The sequence below is a fragment of the Uranotaenia lowii genome, chromosome 3 (genome assembly GCF_029784155.1).
Source record: "Uranotaenia lowii strain MFRU-FL chromosome 3, ASM2978415v1, whole genome shotgun sequence".
Classification (NCBI taxonomy): domain Eukaryota; kingdom Metazoa; phylum Arthropoda; class Insecta; order Diptera; family Culicidae; genus Uranotaenia; species Uranotaenia lowii.
This window is the reverse complement of record NC_073693.1, coordinates 145,676,937-145,695,230: the sequence shown is the minus strand read 5'-3', so window position 1 is coordinate 145,695,230 and position 18,294 is coordinate 145,676,937. Positions and strand designations below refer to the sequence as shown.

The 18,294-nt window shown below is 31.2% G+C and overlaps 1 protein-coding gene across 3 annotated transcripts in view; it reads right to left on the bottom strand.

Moving 5' to 3' along the window:
- The window catches only part of LOC129751445 (uncharacterized), a 561,460-nt gene that overhangs the window by 524,982 nt on the left and 18,184 nt on the right, over positions 1 to 18,294 (bottom strand). The gene's annotated exons all lie outside the window — the stretch shown is intronic.

Below are 18,294 nucleotides of genomic sequence, written 5' to 3'. Positions count from 1 at the left end.
AATAAAAAAAATATTGTTTGGAAGGATGAAATTTTTAAATTAACAAACGTGTGATGCAAATCACATTCCAGCATATGGAAACAAGATTAAAAAGGTGAATCTTTGATTTGCATTGCATTTTAGACTGAAAATTGAATTACTTTTTTTCCATATTTTCCTGTCGACTGTATGATTAAAGTTCTAAGTTGTTTTCGGCATTTCAGTCTGTTAAGTGATTAAAAAACGAATTTAATCACAACATCCAACGTTCCGGCTTATATTTAGCCTTTATCAAGGATTCTAGCAAGTGTGTAGAAAGTGTAGGAAAAATAAAAAATATTTAATTTTTGTTGTATGATGATTCCAAAGTATAAAATAGTGTCGTCATGATAAAAATAGTGTTTGTGTACTTACAATGAGGTTTCGTTTTTTTCGACCAGTTGTTTTGCTAACCTGTAAAATTGTCAATTAATTTAACTGTGTATGAGCTGTTAAATGTGTACGAATCTCTGTCTATGGTGTGTAAACAAGCAAAATAGTTGAAAAGTTTGATTTTTTCTTTACTGTTTCTAAATATCCGTCCGTAAAACAATTTGGGAATTGTCTGAAAACTATTTTTACACCAACAGTGTTGGTATTGGATAAAAAAAAACAATATAAAGTTTGTAGGTGATATTTTAAGCCAATCCGTCATACTGGGAAACGTTTTTTACGGCATCAAATAATGTAAAAATATTTGCAATTGCTCGATTCTTCAAATTTTAAGAAATCAAAAAATGAGAATCAAAAAAATGTGAGATACCAAGTCATCATCATTATTGATAACTTCATTACATTATATTAAACTAAAAATTGAATAAGTGTTGTGGTATATAAATGTTGAATTTTACCCTGCTGTTGCATGATGCCTTGGCCCCACGTTGGGCGCCATTCAAAAAATATTGGTTAAGCTGCCTGAACTTGGTTCAGACACGACCTGATTTTCAGACACTTTAGAAATAGACGCTTTCGATTTGGAATCTACCAACGAACTGAACTTTTATTTCCGCTAAATTTGATGTTTCTCTTTTTTGTAAGGTGTTTCAATGTTCAAGGTGTGTTATGTGTTAGGTGATAGTGTGTGAGTGTGGATTAATAATGAATATTCAATTAAGAATCTTGTGTATGACGCAACAAGGGGCCCCGTCTTTAGAGTTCTTGATTCTAAAAACAAGGTTTCTAAAAAATTTTGCACAACTTTGATTGTGACCGTGAGTGTCAATTTTTACTCCATTTACTCGAGTTTTCAATGGAGTTGGCTTCGTACCATGTTTCTCATGGCGTTTATCGATTATAGGCTAGTGCTATTCAGTAAATCGCAGTTTGAGACATTTTGGAGAATTTCGGTATTTCTCTATCAAGTTTACTTTTTCTAGGTTCAGCCGATAAGTGATTTGAGAACAAATCGAGCGAATGCCATTGAGATTCTGCAGTTAGTAAAAATGAGCCTGAAATAATATAATTTATTTTTTTAAGTAGGTCTCTACACTTACTACAGTGAGCGAAATAAGAATAGCACCACTATGTATTTTGCTTGTTAAAATATGAATGATTGAAAATGACGAAAATTTTCTTCCACAGTTTGTTCTGAATTGCTTAATGGATAAATCAAGCATAAGTTTACTTTTTTTGGACGTAGCAATTGGCGTTGAGGACCAAAAATGTGAAAAAAGGGTGCGAAATAAGAATAGAACCACTTGAGTGTTTCAACAAAAACATATTTATTTTTAAAAATTTACTGAGTAAAAGTGAATAATAATGCTTCTACGAATTATTTCAATAGATAATTGCATTTTAGGAGTTTTCCAGAATTCCAAAGGTTTCCAAAGGTATTAAAAGGGGGTTTTAAGAGATGCTAATACAATTCAACAAAAAATAATCATGTTTTTGTTGAAAAAACTCAAGTGGTTCTATTCTTATTTCGCACCCTTTTTTCACATTTTTGGTCCTCAACGCCAATTGCTACGTCCAAAAAAAGTAAACTTATGCTTGATTTATCCATTAAGCAATTCAGAACAAACTGTGGAAGAAAATTTTCGTCATTTTCAATCATTCATATTTAAACAAGCAAAACACATAGTGGTGCTATTCTTATTTCGCTCACTGTATGTGCAATGAAAAAATTGCAGAGCACTTCTTGCCTAAAATACAATATTTTTATCCCACTAATACTGGTATTTATTTTTCAAATGCATTGTAGGTCATCAGGAAAATCCCAACAACATTACAAAAAATTCAACCTAGAATGCGAACTCGTGTTAAATTTGGCAAAGGCATCATCTTCTTCCAGAAGCCTCAAATTTTTGCTCACAATTTATTTTAGAAAGAACTTTTAGTAAAATTATGATGTTATATATGTAAGAACAAAAATAACAATATTTCTTTACAGGGCATATTGATTTTCAATTTTTAATTCTAGCTTGATTGAGTTTTATTTTAAATTTTTATTTGCTGTACATAATCTTAAATATGCGCATTTTTTTGGTTATTTTTTCGAGTAAATCACGCTTCTCTAGAATTCAAGAAGCGAACGGTAGCTTTCTTGTTATTCCGGTTGCCTGGTTTCTTTTTCCACCCAAATTTCAAAACATCTTCAAAACAACAAATTTTTCCAGTCACCTTATCCCTCATCATATAGTTAGTCCCTGGAGAGTCATTTAAACACTCATCACTTAAAACAAAACGTAATAACTTTGCGATTCTACCGTATTACTATGATCAATTTTTTTTTCAATAAATTTATCATTGAAACATTTCAATGTCAGTAAAAATGTTCCGAACATTTTGTAAAGTTATATTCACTAACTTCCTACCGTAAGTCACATATGGATTGCTCTAAAAATATTGCATTAGAATTCATGAAGGCTGAAGTTAGAAGCTTCACGATTAAAGTTTCAATTCATCCTATGTAAAAACTGTTTTGGGGATGGAAAAATTGTTTTAAAATACAGCTACAAAACTCATTGCATAACTTGCATATTTTGGTGACAAATCACAGCGGAATTTGATTTATTTCATAAGAATGTTAACTAAAAATGCTTTCCATTGAATATACTTTTAATGGGATTAAACAGAAAAAAATAACTGTAACCTGAGTGCAAACTCAGGGAAGGTTACAATAAAAAGCTAATTTTTCAAATTCCAACAATATACCGCGAAAAAGCCAACTTTGAAAAATTGTAGTGGATTCAATTCTCTACTTACAAAAAATCTAATGATTGCAAATTGTAGGAAATAACATGAAGCCGTATTGTATGGTTCAACCCCCAAACTTATTTTATGAAAATTATCATGAAACGTTTTTTCAAAGCCTAAAATAAAATCCAAAATGACGAAAATAATTTTTTTTTTCAATTCTTTTTCTTGATTTTCGCAGAGTTAGTTTTGGGTTTTGACAAAATTTGCCCGGATACTGCCCAGATTTTTGTTCATAAATTTTGAAATCAAATGCTCGTATTTTGCCAGGTTTTTTTTTAAATTGCCTGGATTGTCCAGGCCGGATACGTGCTGGAAAAATTCTGAAAGCGAAGCGCATTTTCAAATAGCACATTCAAACCCCTTGCGTGACTTATTCAACGCCAAATCTAGCATTCCAAATATTTATAATTTTCAATTCTTTCCTTGTTTCACGAGGAAACATATTTCTCACCGATAAACTTGATATATAAAAATTTAACCAATTTTTTTTTAAATTCATAAACATTATCCGCAACATTGTAAGTTACCTTACAAAATTGAAATTGCAGATTTTAAATAACAAAAAATCTCTTTAAAAAAATTTCCAGTTTATTCAACTTCTGAGAAATTGTTTCAGTTTATGCCCCAATTCAAGGATGATTTGCTATCGGGAGCACAGCATTTGGAACTACCGTTTTGAGCTCGGAAATTTTCTGTTATACTAGGAGTTTATCGGGAACCAGCCATTTCCTTACTTTTCCATCGAACAGTTGATTTTTCAAGTTCACAAATGTTTTGTCATATCCTGGTCCGCTAGAATAAGAACAATATTAACACATTGCAGATCAAATACGAGATATGTATCTCGTTTTTCGCTTGACGTTTGTGCACTTCACTGAGAAGCATAACTCAAATGTGAAACATTTTAGAAAGTGCCGTCTACAAAATGATTCAACACTTTCGACAACTCGAAGATACTGAATTTGAAAAATTTTGGTAAAGTGTTTTCTAAGATAGAGAATAACAAATTTTGGTGTTCTCAAGCTTGAATTCCTTTGCGGTCCTTAATGTGTTAGGCATGTTCAATGATTGGGCAGTACTTAAATCTGATTGATGCCAAAATCAAATGAAAATCAAAGGATATGTTTCAAATTAATTAGAAATTGGAGTTTGAAGATTGGAATTGTACAAGATCCATCGTACTTGAAACTGATCAAAAATATTAAATGTCATATGAAAAAATAAATTTATTTCGAAGGGAAACAGGTTTTTCCAAAAATTATTGATCTTTTACGTTCAAAATAAAAATCATCTGTGATGTTATGATTTTTTTTTTAAAACATACACAAAAGTTGGATATGTCTCAGGTATAACCTAATTGTGTGTTTTTTATTAGTTCGAACAATTTTTTTTTATTTTCATATCGTTTACTTTCAATTTCTGTAGTGGAATCTGATGTAATCCTGTAGTCGTAAAACGCAAAGTCATAGATCCACCCAATAATTTCGGATGGTCTTCCTCGAATATTATAAGCGAAAATAGGAAATCATCGATTTAAGGCAGTGGTTTTCAAACTTTTTTCCCTTACCGCTCCTTTTTGTTAACTTTTCGAGCTAAACGCCCCTAAGCAAATTTTTGAAAAATGACAAAATTTAAAAAAGGGTAGTAATTAAACGCCTATCTGAATTTTGGTTAACGTTTTTTTTTCGAATTCAATTTATAATTACCTATAATTATAAATATCAATAATTATTGTTCAAGAAACAATTACCGTTATTTGATTAAATAGCATAACATGTATAATGCATAGTTATATTGTTTGATATAGAAAATTTCTTAGAGCAAAGGATCGAATGAATAAAAAAAATTAAAAAGAAAGTATATGTAAAACTTTTAATAACGAAAATTATTGATTTCATTTGAATACTATTCAAAGTGTAACAGTTTTCATTGGTCTTAAATTCTAAATTGTTTTGTAATTCGATAAAATGTAAATTTTAAAATGATACCACCATCTCCCTAATTTGCGCTCACAGTTCTCTAGAAGCTCTCAACGCCCCCAAGGGGCCGGAAGACCACTGATTTATGATTTTATCACGTTTAGGATCTCAATAAATAGATTTCAATAAACAGATAATATATTATGTTTTATGATTTGAATTATCAATTTTATTCGTTTTACACTTTTCAATTTAAAATATGTCATACTTCCAAATATTCAAAGCAATCTCCAATGTTGGGTTCTATTAACCTAAGAAAAAAATTTGCTGTAGCAATTTAATCGTGAAAAATTTGTTCCAACATCCCTTCCGATTTCAACCCTGGCTTGTGAGAAGATCGGCCACTTAAGTCATTCTCTAAACCGCCAACTGACTTTTTTCCTATCAGATCAAGACTGTGCCTGGTTGGTGCGAAAGAAAATTGAAACAAATGATGTATTTGGCAAACGTTTTGGCCACAAATTTTCTTCCCGAATGGTGCGGTTCAGAAAATGGTTTCTTGGTAGAAGGAAGAAGATTCCAACAACATGTGTGAGATCCACATCTTCCGGCGGCCTGGAGGAAAAACCTTGACCAGCGAAAGGGATGTACACATACATATTTATATAACCCCGAACGGCCATTCAAGCAGGGTATAAAATTGCTTTCTCGACCAGGCCACAATCGGAATTTGGTTCCTTCTAACGACCTCCATTGGCTTCACTTTCACTTGATATCTTTGTTAGCGAAAGGATAGGCTTTTTTGGGCAACAGAAGACCCTTTTCTTGACCAATATTTTTTATTTATTTTTATAGCCTTTCATGTGGTATAGTTGGAGAATTTTCCTAAAATGCCCCTGGAAGAATGTTTTCCTTTGTTAAGTTTTCCTTTCCAGACCAGGAATCTCATTCCAATCGATAAATGCTAAATTTTTTTCCCAATAACATCCCTTAAACCTTTTGCTTATTGAAACCATTTTTTTAGAGTTTGCAATCACCGGAAGAAATCTGAAAAAAAAAAAGATTTCCACATCAACAACGTTCTTAAAAAGGTAATTTCATTTCAACACAAGCAAACTCAAGCGGCAATTTTACGAGATGTTTTTTTTTTTCCAGCATAACCTTTTCTTATTCAAAAAATTCTCCCAATCCATTTGGAAATAATTTGGAGCGAGGGTGGTGAAATAGCTTTACCTGTTAAAAGAAAACTCATTAGAGCTAATCTCTTTATGCGTTGCTGCTGCTGTGTAGGTTCGAGGTTGAGGATTCTTTTTACAAGCCGCTCGGAAGACTTTCCTGCTTCTTGGGAAAAGGTTTTAATATTTTCCCCTTCTTTTCTAAGGGCTGACAAAAGTTTACACTGCTAGGCAAATGGGACAATGAATTTGGGGAAGAGGTTTGAAGAGATTGCTGGAGTTACTGGTTTAGAAGCTTGAAAGTAACTCAAGACCATTTATTTGAAACTTATGGTTGTTGTTGGGTTAAACAGATTGCTACTAAGAATTTTGTCATTAGGCTATGTTGCTGCACAAAGTTATTAATAAAATGATTATCATGAGGTAAGAAATATATTCGAAAAAAATGCAACACTTTGTTTTGTGAATAACTTTTGAATGTATGAACGAAAATTGATTAAATTTTCAGCATAGCTACATAGTAATTAACTATGTACTTGTACGAAATTTTGTGATCATCTGTCAAGTGGTTTTTGAGATAGCGTCCAATACTGAAGTTCATTGACAAAATCTTTTTGGGCAGGATTGTAAAAAATCCAAAAAAGTCCCAGTGGGAGACCCAAAAACAGCTGGAAATCAACTATTCGACCAAAGTTTACATGGGTAAATTGTTTAATAATTCCTAGAGAACCTAACCGTGAGTTAAAATTTGAATAAAAATGAAGACTGTTTATTCCGTTAAGTGAGAGGAGGGGATTTTTTTTTATTATCTGACAATTTGCGCCGGGGGTCTTAGGATTTTCCCCAAAATTGAAAATTTGGTTCATTTTTGCGACTTAAAAACACATGTATTTTTTCAGATTTCTAACATTTTTATTTTTTGAGTTAGCTTCGGTTAGATTTTTTTGTAAATAAAAAATAATCATTTTTCAAAGCTACATAACTCTATTGTTTCTCAACGGAAATAATAAAATAGCACATCAAAATGCATTGAAATTTTATCAGCTTTCCAAATAGAATAGTTGAAAAAAATTAAATAATGACCTTCAACATGAAAAGTTGTAAATAAACTTTAAATGGCGTCTAAAAGTACCGTCTGCACCACCGAATATTTTACAAAAAATACCATTGTATAGCTCGATTCATGATGCAACTTTTACCTGAAGACACCAAAGTGGGCCATTAACACCTTGAAGAGTAATGAAAGAAATAATGACAATAAATCTCTTTTTTTTTGAATCGAAAACAAACAATGGTGGAACAACTGCACTCACATATCGAGATAGCAAGCACTTCTAACAACATGGAAACAAAAGAACTTACCAAAGCAGGTATAAAACACTACTTTTTCGTGCTTTGCAGAGTGTTTGCAGCAAAACTGACTTTAAATTTTAACCAAAATTCTGAGTATCGTATTGTTTAAGTGATATAACTAATAATGGGAATGTTGCTTTTACAACCTGGTCATATACTATATAACTTATTAATTTTTCGATCAAAGATCATTGTGAAGCATAATCAGTGCCAATAGTAGAAGGTTCAGTCCCTGTGTTTGGGATCACAAAAATGTGATAAAAAAATGAAATATAGACGTGCTTTACATAGTTTTTATATCGGGAGCTAAGCACTGGACACCAAAATCCTTTCCCATTGATCAAAAAAGTATGAGAAAGTGGCACAAATGTTGCAGAAATAATCAAAGAGCTCAGTATGGCCAGCCCAGACTGTAAAATGATGAAAATATGATACTTTTATTATTCGTTTTCTACATTCGCCCAGTTTCGAGGTTTACCATACTAGAACGAACATAATTCATCGTTAGTGTTTTGCTACCTCGATCGCTCACACACGAATCTTCAGTGTTCCACCGTCCATTTTAAATCAAATCTGGGGAATTACGGATGCAAAGCTTAGCGCATAAACTTCTAAAAATGACAGTAAAATGTGCATAGCTTGTTATGACCTGGTGCAAAACTGGGTATAAACGAATACGTTATTAGATTTTCAAATATAACATGAAGTCAGTTAAGCTGCAACAATCTGCAACAGAAGGGGCTTCTTTCATAACAGTCCCATATGCAAAAATAAGCAAGCGAGACAATCAGCTTTTTCTGTTTTGGAATATATTTTTAAATTGTGACCACCACTTTCAGCATAAACGAAAATCGTTTCTAGGTTGTCATAATAAATCGTTAGGCCTGAAATTTTCGAAATTATTCATTATGGGACTGTTAATCGACCATATTTGAAACCTTTTTCGAATCTACTAGCATAAGCTTGCCAGATTGCCCGGTTTTATCCGGGTTTGCCCGGATATTTGATGCAAAATTTCGAGAAAGTCCGGTCCGGCCCGGTTGCCCGGATATCGTGAAAAAAGTCCGGATATTGCCCGGATTTTATCACAATTTTTACAAAGTAACCAAAAAAATCAAAGTTTTTGAGTAAGTTTCAGAAAAATCGATTAACGGTATGTAAATTTTCAACGGTTGTTTCAAATAATTTCGCTGATTTACTTTTATAAACCATTAAATATTTAAGTGTTCCAATAAGTTTTTGGAAGTCTGCAATAACATTAATAAAATATTAATTTATTTTTCTTTTGCATTTTTTCATTGCTTTTATATATAACAACTACTAAATTTTGCCCGGTTTTTGCCCGGTTTTTGGATTTGAAAAATTGAAATCCATGCCCGGATTTTGCCAGGTTTTTTTGAAAAAATGCCCGGAATTGCTAGGCCCGGATGAGAGTAGAAAAAATTCTGGCAACCTTATACTAGCATAACAGTCCCATACAAAATATATTTTTCTCACCAAGCTACTTTCTAAGACTTAAATTTGATCTTTTTTGAACTTCTAAATGCAATTATCAGAATAAGAAACATACTTTTGCGAAAAAATATCATGAATTCCACATTGTAAGTTGAACCTTTTTACGATTTTTGATTGCATCCGATAGTTTTTCGCTCAGGAAGTCATTCCTAAGAAAGTCAGACCTGCCTTCGAAAACTAGTGTGCATCATTCAACATCAAGTGAGTTAAAAAAATGTTTAAATGATTCAAAGCAATAAAACAAAGACTATTTCGCCGAAAGAAACATTGAAAAGTAACCAAATCCGTGGTATTTCACATATGGGACTGTTATTCAGGTATATTTCATATAGGACAGCCACGAATTGAAATTTTTTTTCGAAATTTCTAGAACAAAACCTCTTTTTTTAGTCTTTTATGTTGAAGCCTTATGTTGACCTAAAATGACAAAAATTCATATGGGACTGTTATGCGAGTAGGGGCAGTCTGAAAAGGACGAAAAAATAGTGTTTTTTACCAACTTTGATAAGTTCTTTTGTTTACATGTTGTTAGAAGTGCTTGCTATCTCCATATGTGAGTGCAGTTGTTCGACCATTGTTTGTTTTCGATGCAAAAAAAGAGATTTATTGTCATTATTTCTTTCATAACTCTTCAAGGTATTAATGGCCCACTTTGGTGTCTTCAGATGAAAGTTGCATCATGAATTGAGCTATACAATGGTATTTTTTGCAAAATATTCGGTGGTGCAGACGGTACTTTTAGACGCCATTTAAAGTTTATTTACAACTTTTCATGTTGAAGGTCATTATTTAATTTTTTTCAACTATTCTATTTGGAAAGCTGATAAAATTTCAACGCATTTTGATGTGCTATTTTCTTATTTCCGTTGAGAAACAACAGAGTTATGTAGCTTTGAAAAATGGTTATTTTTTATTTACAAAAAAATCTAACCGAAGCTAACTCAAAAAATAAAAATGTTAGAAATCTGAAAAAATACATGTGTTTTTAAGTCGCAAAAATGAACCAAATTTTCAATTTTGGGGAAAATCTGAAGACCCCCGGCGCAAACCCGTCAGATAATAAAAAAAAATCCCCAGGAGTGTGAGAGGATTTTTCAAGCTCAATCCGAAAATATGAGTAGAGGAAGTGATAAAAAAGTCATTTTTTTTACTTGTCTTGCTGACTTATTAATCGGTCTGACTTCATTTCTACAATGTAGAAAAGCTGCCCACCGATAATATAAACGAAATATGGTGGTCGAATCGTGCGCAAAAAATTTGGGCTGCTAGTGGAGAGATATTTTTAAAAAAATGGTAATGGACAGCGAAACGAAATCCAACCAGAATTTTATCGTTAACATGTCTCCTCTGTATTTTCCGGAGCTTAACAAGGATAAAAATTTAAAAATTTAATGTCTAATAGTCAGTAGTAAACTGCAGGTTACTTAGTCTTCCATAACGATTGACATGATGAATGGCTAAAAATACTAAGAAGACTGCCTCCAAATGCAACCATTTTCTCTGCAAAGCACATCAATAGGTCCCACAAAGTTTAAATTTCGTTTAAGTAGCCATTATTCAAAAACGGTGGTGGAGTGATATGCAGTCAAATATGTTGTTTCTGTGCCGAAGGAGGAAATTCAAAATTTTGTGTTATTTTTGAGGTCAAGCTTCAGGAAACAGCAAACCTCATAAAAAAGGCATTGATTTGAAAAAAAGGTTGTTCATAGTATGCGGTATAGATGACGCACGTGTTGCCCAAAAATTTAATTCAGAAATTTTTTTCATTCGACGCTCATTTAACAGAAAATCACAACTATGTGATGTAATATACATAACATTTTCAGATAACTTCGCTGAAAATTTTCATCCACGCAGTCAAAAGTTATTCACAAAACAAAGTGTTGCATTTTTTTAATACACTCCTTAAATTTTGATTGCCTTTAATATAATTCCTCTCAATTGTTTATGTAGAACTAGAAATCTGCTGAATGTTAAAATTGAAAATATAATCATTATTAAAATTATTGTGTGTGCCAACTTCATTTTTAAATAAAAACTGTAACAGTGATGTAACCGAAATGTTTTCCAATCATCTGAATTATCATAAGAAGTGTCAAGCTGTAAGCGATGCGTGCTTTGAATAGTAAGTATAATCGGTTTAATAAATTTTTGCTGTGAAGCAGGTATGTAATCTGGAATATACCGAAATGGATTTTTTTATTTAGCTATGGGCAATTCTTCTCTGCACTCAAAATTTCAAATTATTATTAAAATATTGGTTAACCACTAAAATGATTCAAGAGTAATAATCTCGACTAAGAACTTAAACCAAAATCTCGAAATCTTATTCCAGGTCCACAATTTTACTAAAGTTTTTCAAAAAAAACTTTCACTTTTTGATAAAAATTTATTTCCGAATAACGAATTCCAATAAAATAAGACTTAGCTTGCCTTAGATTGTCCAGATGTGACCCGATTTTGTTTACATTATTTGCAAAATCGAACGAAAACTTAATTTTATGCATAGGTATTTTGCGTCATAATTATTTGAGCAAATTACATCAAAATTAACATGTACAATTTTTTTTAAACTTAAAATATTATTTAAAATTGACTGATGTGTTTCGAAATAAAGAACAGGTTTAAAGTGCTTCATTCATTGTTTTTAATGAAAAATTTTGATATTGGCAGATATTGGGGAAAATAATCAGAAATTATACGGCCTGTATGTTGTTATAACCCCTCTTTACTGCATACGAAATCATAAATTTATAGTATTCTGTACTAACATAATTTTTCGCCTTATTCTGTACTGTGTATTTCCAAAATCGAACGGAGTCTGTAGCTCCTAACCAAAAAAATTGATTGCTTCTTGCTACAAAAACTGGATAAAATTGAGAAAGATTTTCCACCATCGATGATATTGGATTAGCTAGAAAGGTTATCCATGAAATATGGTAGTTTTCAAATAGTGTTAGCTCTCTGCCGATGATTTTGCTAAATACTGCACACAGTTTGCGAAACGAAAGTTCTAAATAATGAAAAATGCCAAATAGAGAATTCCATATTTTCTTGTGCTGTTTCTTGTTTTAAAAAAAATCAGCCCTAATTATAAACCAAGGTAGAACAATAATTTACGTAGTGTTATTTTCCGAAAATATAGCTCGATTTGTTATGATCGGGAATTCTCGGGATTTTTTTATCGTTTCCTGGAATTCGGGAATTGCCGAAATTGTTTGATTACCGGGAATTCTCGGTCGAAAAAACCCAAGATCGACTCTATATTCCAAATTTGCTTAAGCACATTAAAATTCGTTGTCTGTGATCAGGTATGGATTCTGCATTTAGTTTTTTTTGTCAAATTCGAATCTTGGTTTTGCATTTTAAACTTCAACTAGATGCATTTGCCATATCCAAAACTCAACATTTTAGAACGTGAAAAAATTAAAATAACAACTATTACAACAAATCAAATTTTCGTGGTTGAATGAAAAGGAATCTTTCGCATGCTTTGATTCAGTTGAATCATTCAACCAAGTAGGCTTTCACAGAATTTTTGCTGAAGCATGTTTCTTATTGGTGATCCAGAAACAGCTACATCATTCGGATTTTTTATTTAGATTTACAAATTGAATTTTAAATAAATATGTAACTGGAGAAAAAATTCACATTAAAATCCGAAAATTCAAAATACTAATAAGAGGGTTTTCATACAAATTACGCATTTCTATGAATAACTAATATATATAATTATCTGGAACTTAACTTAAAAAATCGTTGTCAAATTCAGAATTCAGATTTTGAACTCAGGTTCAAACGACAGGATTCAGGCACCAAATTCAAATAAAATTATAAGATTCATCCTCAGCTCGAAATTTAGTTTTATAATCAAGATGAACATATCAATGTGAGAATTTCAGGTGATCGTAGTTTCAAAGTATTAATTCTTAATTCAAAATTGAAATTTAATATTTAATCAGAGTCAGTTTGGTAACCTAAACCAACAGAAACAAAAAATAAAAAAAATTAGATTCATTTTAAAGATTTCGTTCTTTGATTTGAGATTTTAATTTTAACCCATTCAAGACGGAGGCCTAGCAAATCCTAGCACTTTAATCATAGATAAATTTTATGTAGTAGTATTTTCTTCAAATCAATTTTCAATATATTTTTTTTAAATTGCGGACTCCGTCGATATAGGGATATTATTTTTCAGAGCAATAGTCAACTCACAATGAATGATTGTTCCGATAAAGGGTCTCGAGTTGGTTAAAAATATTCACAGAATTCTAATTTTCTAAATTTTCTAAAAGATAAATTATTTGTGTTTAATTTGAATTGGTCAAAGAACTTGTACTTTATCACAAAGTGAAATTAATGCTGGTTAAATATCTTATTGGTTTTATTATTGTAAATTAAAACTTACACCGTCTTACCCGATGGAGGATTAATATATTGAAAAACCAACTGACCCGGCAAACTTTGATGAGCCTTTGAATTTTCACAAAAAAGTAAGTATCATGTAAGTAGAGGGTAAACGGTTATATTTTTTCATAAAATTGGACTGTTGTTCACAAAGTGGGGTGAATCGGGCAGATTTCGGACTTTTTTCAATAATATTTCTGTCAAATTAGAAATTTTAATGTTGGTACTTTCCTCTAGGAGCTAAACTTATCGAGGAAATTTATTAGTTTTGGTTTTTGATTTTCAGCCGGAGCTGAAAGCGAATATCTTCTGGGATAAACTTGAAAATGATTTTTCTTCCGTTTAACAGTGTTTTCTTCGTTTACAGAGGATTCTAGACATTGTTATGTCCATTTTAGGTTAACCGATAAGAGAGCTAAAAAATGTTCTGATGTCACCATTTCACGCAGTTTTAGTGAATTGTTTTTCATTTTTCGCCAAAATCATGTCAGAAGTTTTCTTTGCCGTATGCCAAATTTGCAGACATGGCACATTAGACTGAGTCGATTTAAGGTCATTTTTGAAATTCTTAAACCCTGGGTTCTAAAAAGCTTCGATATTGTTCAAAACTCATCAATGGTTTTTTGTAGAATTTTTAAGAACCGTTTACATGAGAAAATTTAAACTTTTACTGAAGGGGAAAATACACCCCTTACGCTGAAGGGGAAAATTGAATATTTCGTATTGAAAAAAAAACATCTTTTCTGTTTCTTCTGTGGTACCGAACCTGCTTATACATTTTTGGCAATTTATGAATTTTCATAAGAATATTTTCCCCTGAACAACTTCGTTCAGCCCATAACTTCGTATATTATTAGACAAAAAAGTTATTAGCTGATTAATAGGGGTTTGTCTTTTAACATTGGTTTCACAATAAATTAAATTGACACTACTGATGGGTGCCTAGCGAGATATTGCATGGCTACTTTTCATGCAATACATCGCAGGGCACACACAGTTATGTCAATTGAACTTATTGATTATCAATGTCAAAAGGCATACCCCTGTTAAACAGCTAATAACTTTTTCGCCTGATAAGATACGAAGTTACGGTTTTCGTCAAAGTTGTTCTGTTTTCCAATATCTGTTACCTGAAAAGCATTTGATTGCCTACTCTGATTTATATGATCTTTCATTTAATTCACATTTCATAATGTTTATCATAACATGAATGCTTAATTTCTGATCAAATAAAATTAGAACACTAAAAATATTCATCAAATTATGATTCACAGCAACTTCAAACCAAAGAGTTAAAAATCTTTTTTTTTGCAAAAAGGCATTGGAAACTCTCAAATTACGTAGAAAATTAGAGTTATTTCTATTTTATACTTAAATTTACGCGTTTTTAGAGTCTATAAATAATTTTAGTGCCTTTGATTCAGGACAAAGGAATATGTGATTATATTTTTTCTAAGTTCCAATATCTGGTTCAAAACTCTCAAACAAACTCACTTTTTTTTTTGAGAATAAAGTATTTATTTTCGAAGCTTCTTGTGTTCAAATATAATTAATCAAATACTTGTTTCTGACGTCTGATACTGAGTGTTGGTTCAAGTTTTGAGTTAAAGTTTAAAAAAAAAGAGCAATGATGAATACATGAAGAGGAAAAAAGTTTAGTTTTCAAGAATCTAACATAGATGGAAGAAGTGGCGATTTTTTAACGTCTTTTAATTTTCAATTTTTTTTAATGATGAAATTCTCAAGGAATCACAATATTGATGACATTCCATGCCCGAACTAACTGAATTCATCCTGAAAAATTAATTGAAAATCAATCGTGAACAGATAGACATTTCAGAATTTTACCCGGGCAGTCTCCGGTTTAATACCGGGTATTAACATAACTTTTCACTTTTCAATCATTTTTATTGAAATTTCCGTTGGTTGATAATTTCTAAATCCTTTTCCCTCCCGATATTCAAAAATAAAATCAGTAAAAAGTTGTAGTTGCCTAAATTGGACCAATCGACAGTACAGAGTTTCTTTATTGAATTTCCATCCCAATTTCTGTCTTAGACGTGAAATTCGTATTGAAACATTTTCATTTAACCAAAATTTTATCATCTACTGAAGTAAATATCCTTAACTCAGCATATCATTTTCCAAATCATCATTCTCAAATTTTCGTGAAAACAATCTCATATTAAAGTTGCAAATATCTTTGAGTGATTCTCTTAACATGAGTATTTCTATGTTATTAATCTTTTCGTCATCCACATTCTATTCATTGAAATTCTCTACTCTTGTGTTGTTTCTTCAGTTACTGAAGTTCAATTTCATGGTTTTTCTGAATTTTGAGAACTTAGTATCTTTGTTTAAGGTACTGAACTAATTTGGATGCCTTATCTGGCTTTTTTCAAGGCTAACTGATTATGTGTTTTAATAATTTAATCTCAGTTCTGAATTTTTTTTTTCAAACGATCATTTTTGCACTTATACCCCTTTGGCTTTGAGGGCATCGGATGAAACTCTTGTCACATTTAGAATAACAATTTGATAAGTTTTTTTTTTATCTGATGAGAAGCATATTCATTAACATCTCATGAAAACGTTTTGTTTTTTTTATGTTTCAAAGATATAAAAATGAAATTCACATTTTGTGAAAATTTTGCTTTGGCTCTGATTGTAACTTTGATTTATATTTTGTTTTACAAAACTTTTTTTGGAATAATAATTTAACACTAAACATACCGGCACTTTGTATATACCTATTTATACCGCCGGGGGTCAAATGACCCCTAACACATTTTCCGCTAAAACTCTGTTGTTTCTCAACCGATTTTTACAAATTTTATAGTTTTGGAAAGCTTGTAACGTGACAATTATGGATTTCGAAGTTATTCGTAGTATAAGAAAAAAAAATCCAAAAAAACATGCTTCGGGAAAATGGCTGTAAGTCAGTTTATAGGAGCGCGAAAAAAAAATTCATTTGGTGCCTGAAAAACCTGAAGTTAGAAGCTATACGTTGCACATATGGAAAAAAAATTAAAATTTTTTTTAAGATCATGACCACAAAAAATGTAAAAAAAGTGGTGTAAAAACGTACTTTTTAATGAACCAATCACCAAAGCTGTCCCAGTCACAGTAGAAATTGTTTGAAAAGTGAATTAGAAAATTGACGTTATTTCTGACATTTTGGCATTTTTAGATTTATAAAACACGAAACACAGAATTTTTGACAGATATTCAAATGTAGCTGTTTGTAGACTTTTCTATCAATTTACTTTTTCTGAGACTATTCTTACACTTACGATCGGCTTTGCACTGGATTTTCAGTATGTTAACAAAAGATTTAAAGAATAAGTTTATATGCTCAAGAAAGGAAATTTCATACCGATTCTAGTGATGTAATTATATTGGCGGTGCAATGCGTGACAAAAATATGATAAATATATTTCTGAAAGTAAAACCAGAAAATTTGAGCGAATGCTCGTTTGTTTTTTCGTTTCCTTTCGCCCGTCTTCGTGTGCAAAATAGTTGTGAAATATTACCACCCACAGCGCCCGTCTGCCAAGCAGGAATTGGTGCTGACTTTTCAAAATTCTGAAACTACTTCACTATTTTATTTATCATATTTTTGTCACGCATTGCACCGCCAATATAATTACATCACTAGAATCGGTATGAAATTTCCTTTCTTGAGCATATAAACTTATTCTTTAAATATTTTGTTAACATACTGAAAATCCAGTGCAAAGCCGATCGTAAGTGTAAGAATAGTCTCAGAAAAAGTAAATTGATAAAAAAGTCTAAAAACAGCTACATTTGAATATCTGTCAAAAATTCTGTGTTTCGTGTTTTATAAATCTAAAGATGCGAAAATGTCACAAATAACGTCAATTTTCCAATTCACTTTTCAAAAAAAATTCTACTGTGACTGGGGCAGCTTTGGTGATTGGTTCATTAAAAAGTACGTTTTTAACACCACTTTTTCCATTTTTTGTGGTCATGATCTTAAAAAAAATTTTAATTTTTTTTTCCATATGTGCAACGTATAGCTTCTAACTTCAGGTTTTTCAGGCACTAAATGAATTTTTTTTCGCGCTCCTATAAACTGACTTACAGCTATTTTCCCGAAGCATGTTTTTTTGGATGTTTTTTCTTATACTACGAATAACTTCGAAATCCATAATTGTAGCTGAATATTGTCTGGGAAAAATATTTGAGTCACGTTACAAGCTTTCCAAAACTATAAAATTTGTAAAAATCGGTTGAGAAACAACAGAGTTTTAGCGGAAAATGTGTTAGGGGTCATTTGACCCCCGGCGGTATAAATAGGTATACCACATACGTATTTCGAAATCTACAAACTTAAAAAATAATATTTTGATGCAAAAATACGTGCATTTTGAAAATAAAAATAGTCATGAAGAAAAATTTCCGAAAAAATGAAAACAATAGGAGTTATAGTCATTTGAAGTTCAAAAAATGTCATTTGACCCCCTCCGGTATAAATAGTGTTAAATTAAAGTCACTGAATTTTGGTTTTAAAATTAACCTGATTTTAAGTTTTGAATTCTTTAACTCTGATATCTATCTCTTTGAAATTTGAATATTACTATTTTGTTTATTTTTTTTTTAATTTTGTATTATATATTTCAAATCTTCATGATACTTCCCAATTCATCATTGTTAAAATTAAAATCATTTAAATTATCTATCCAGGA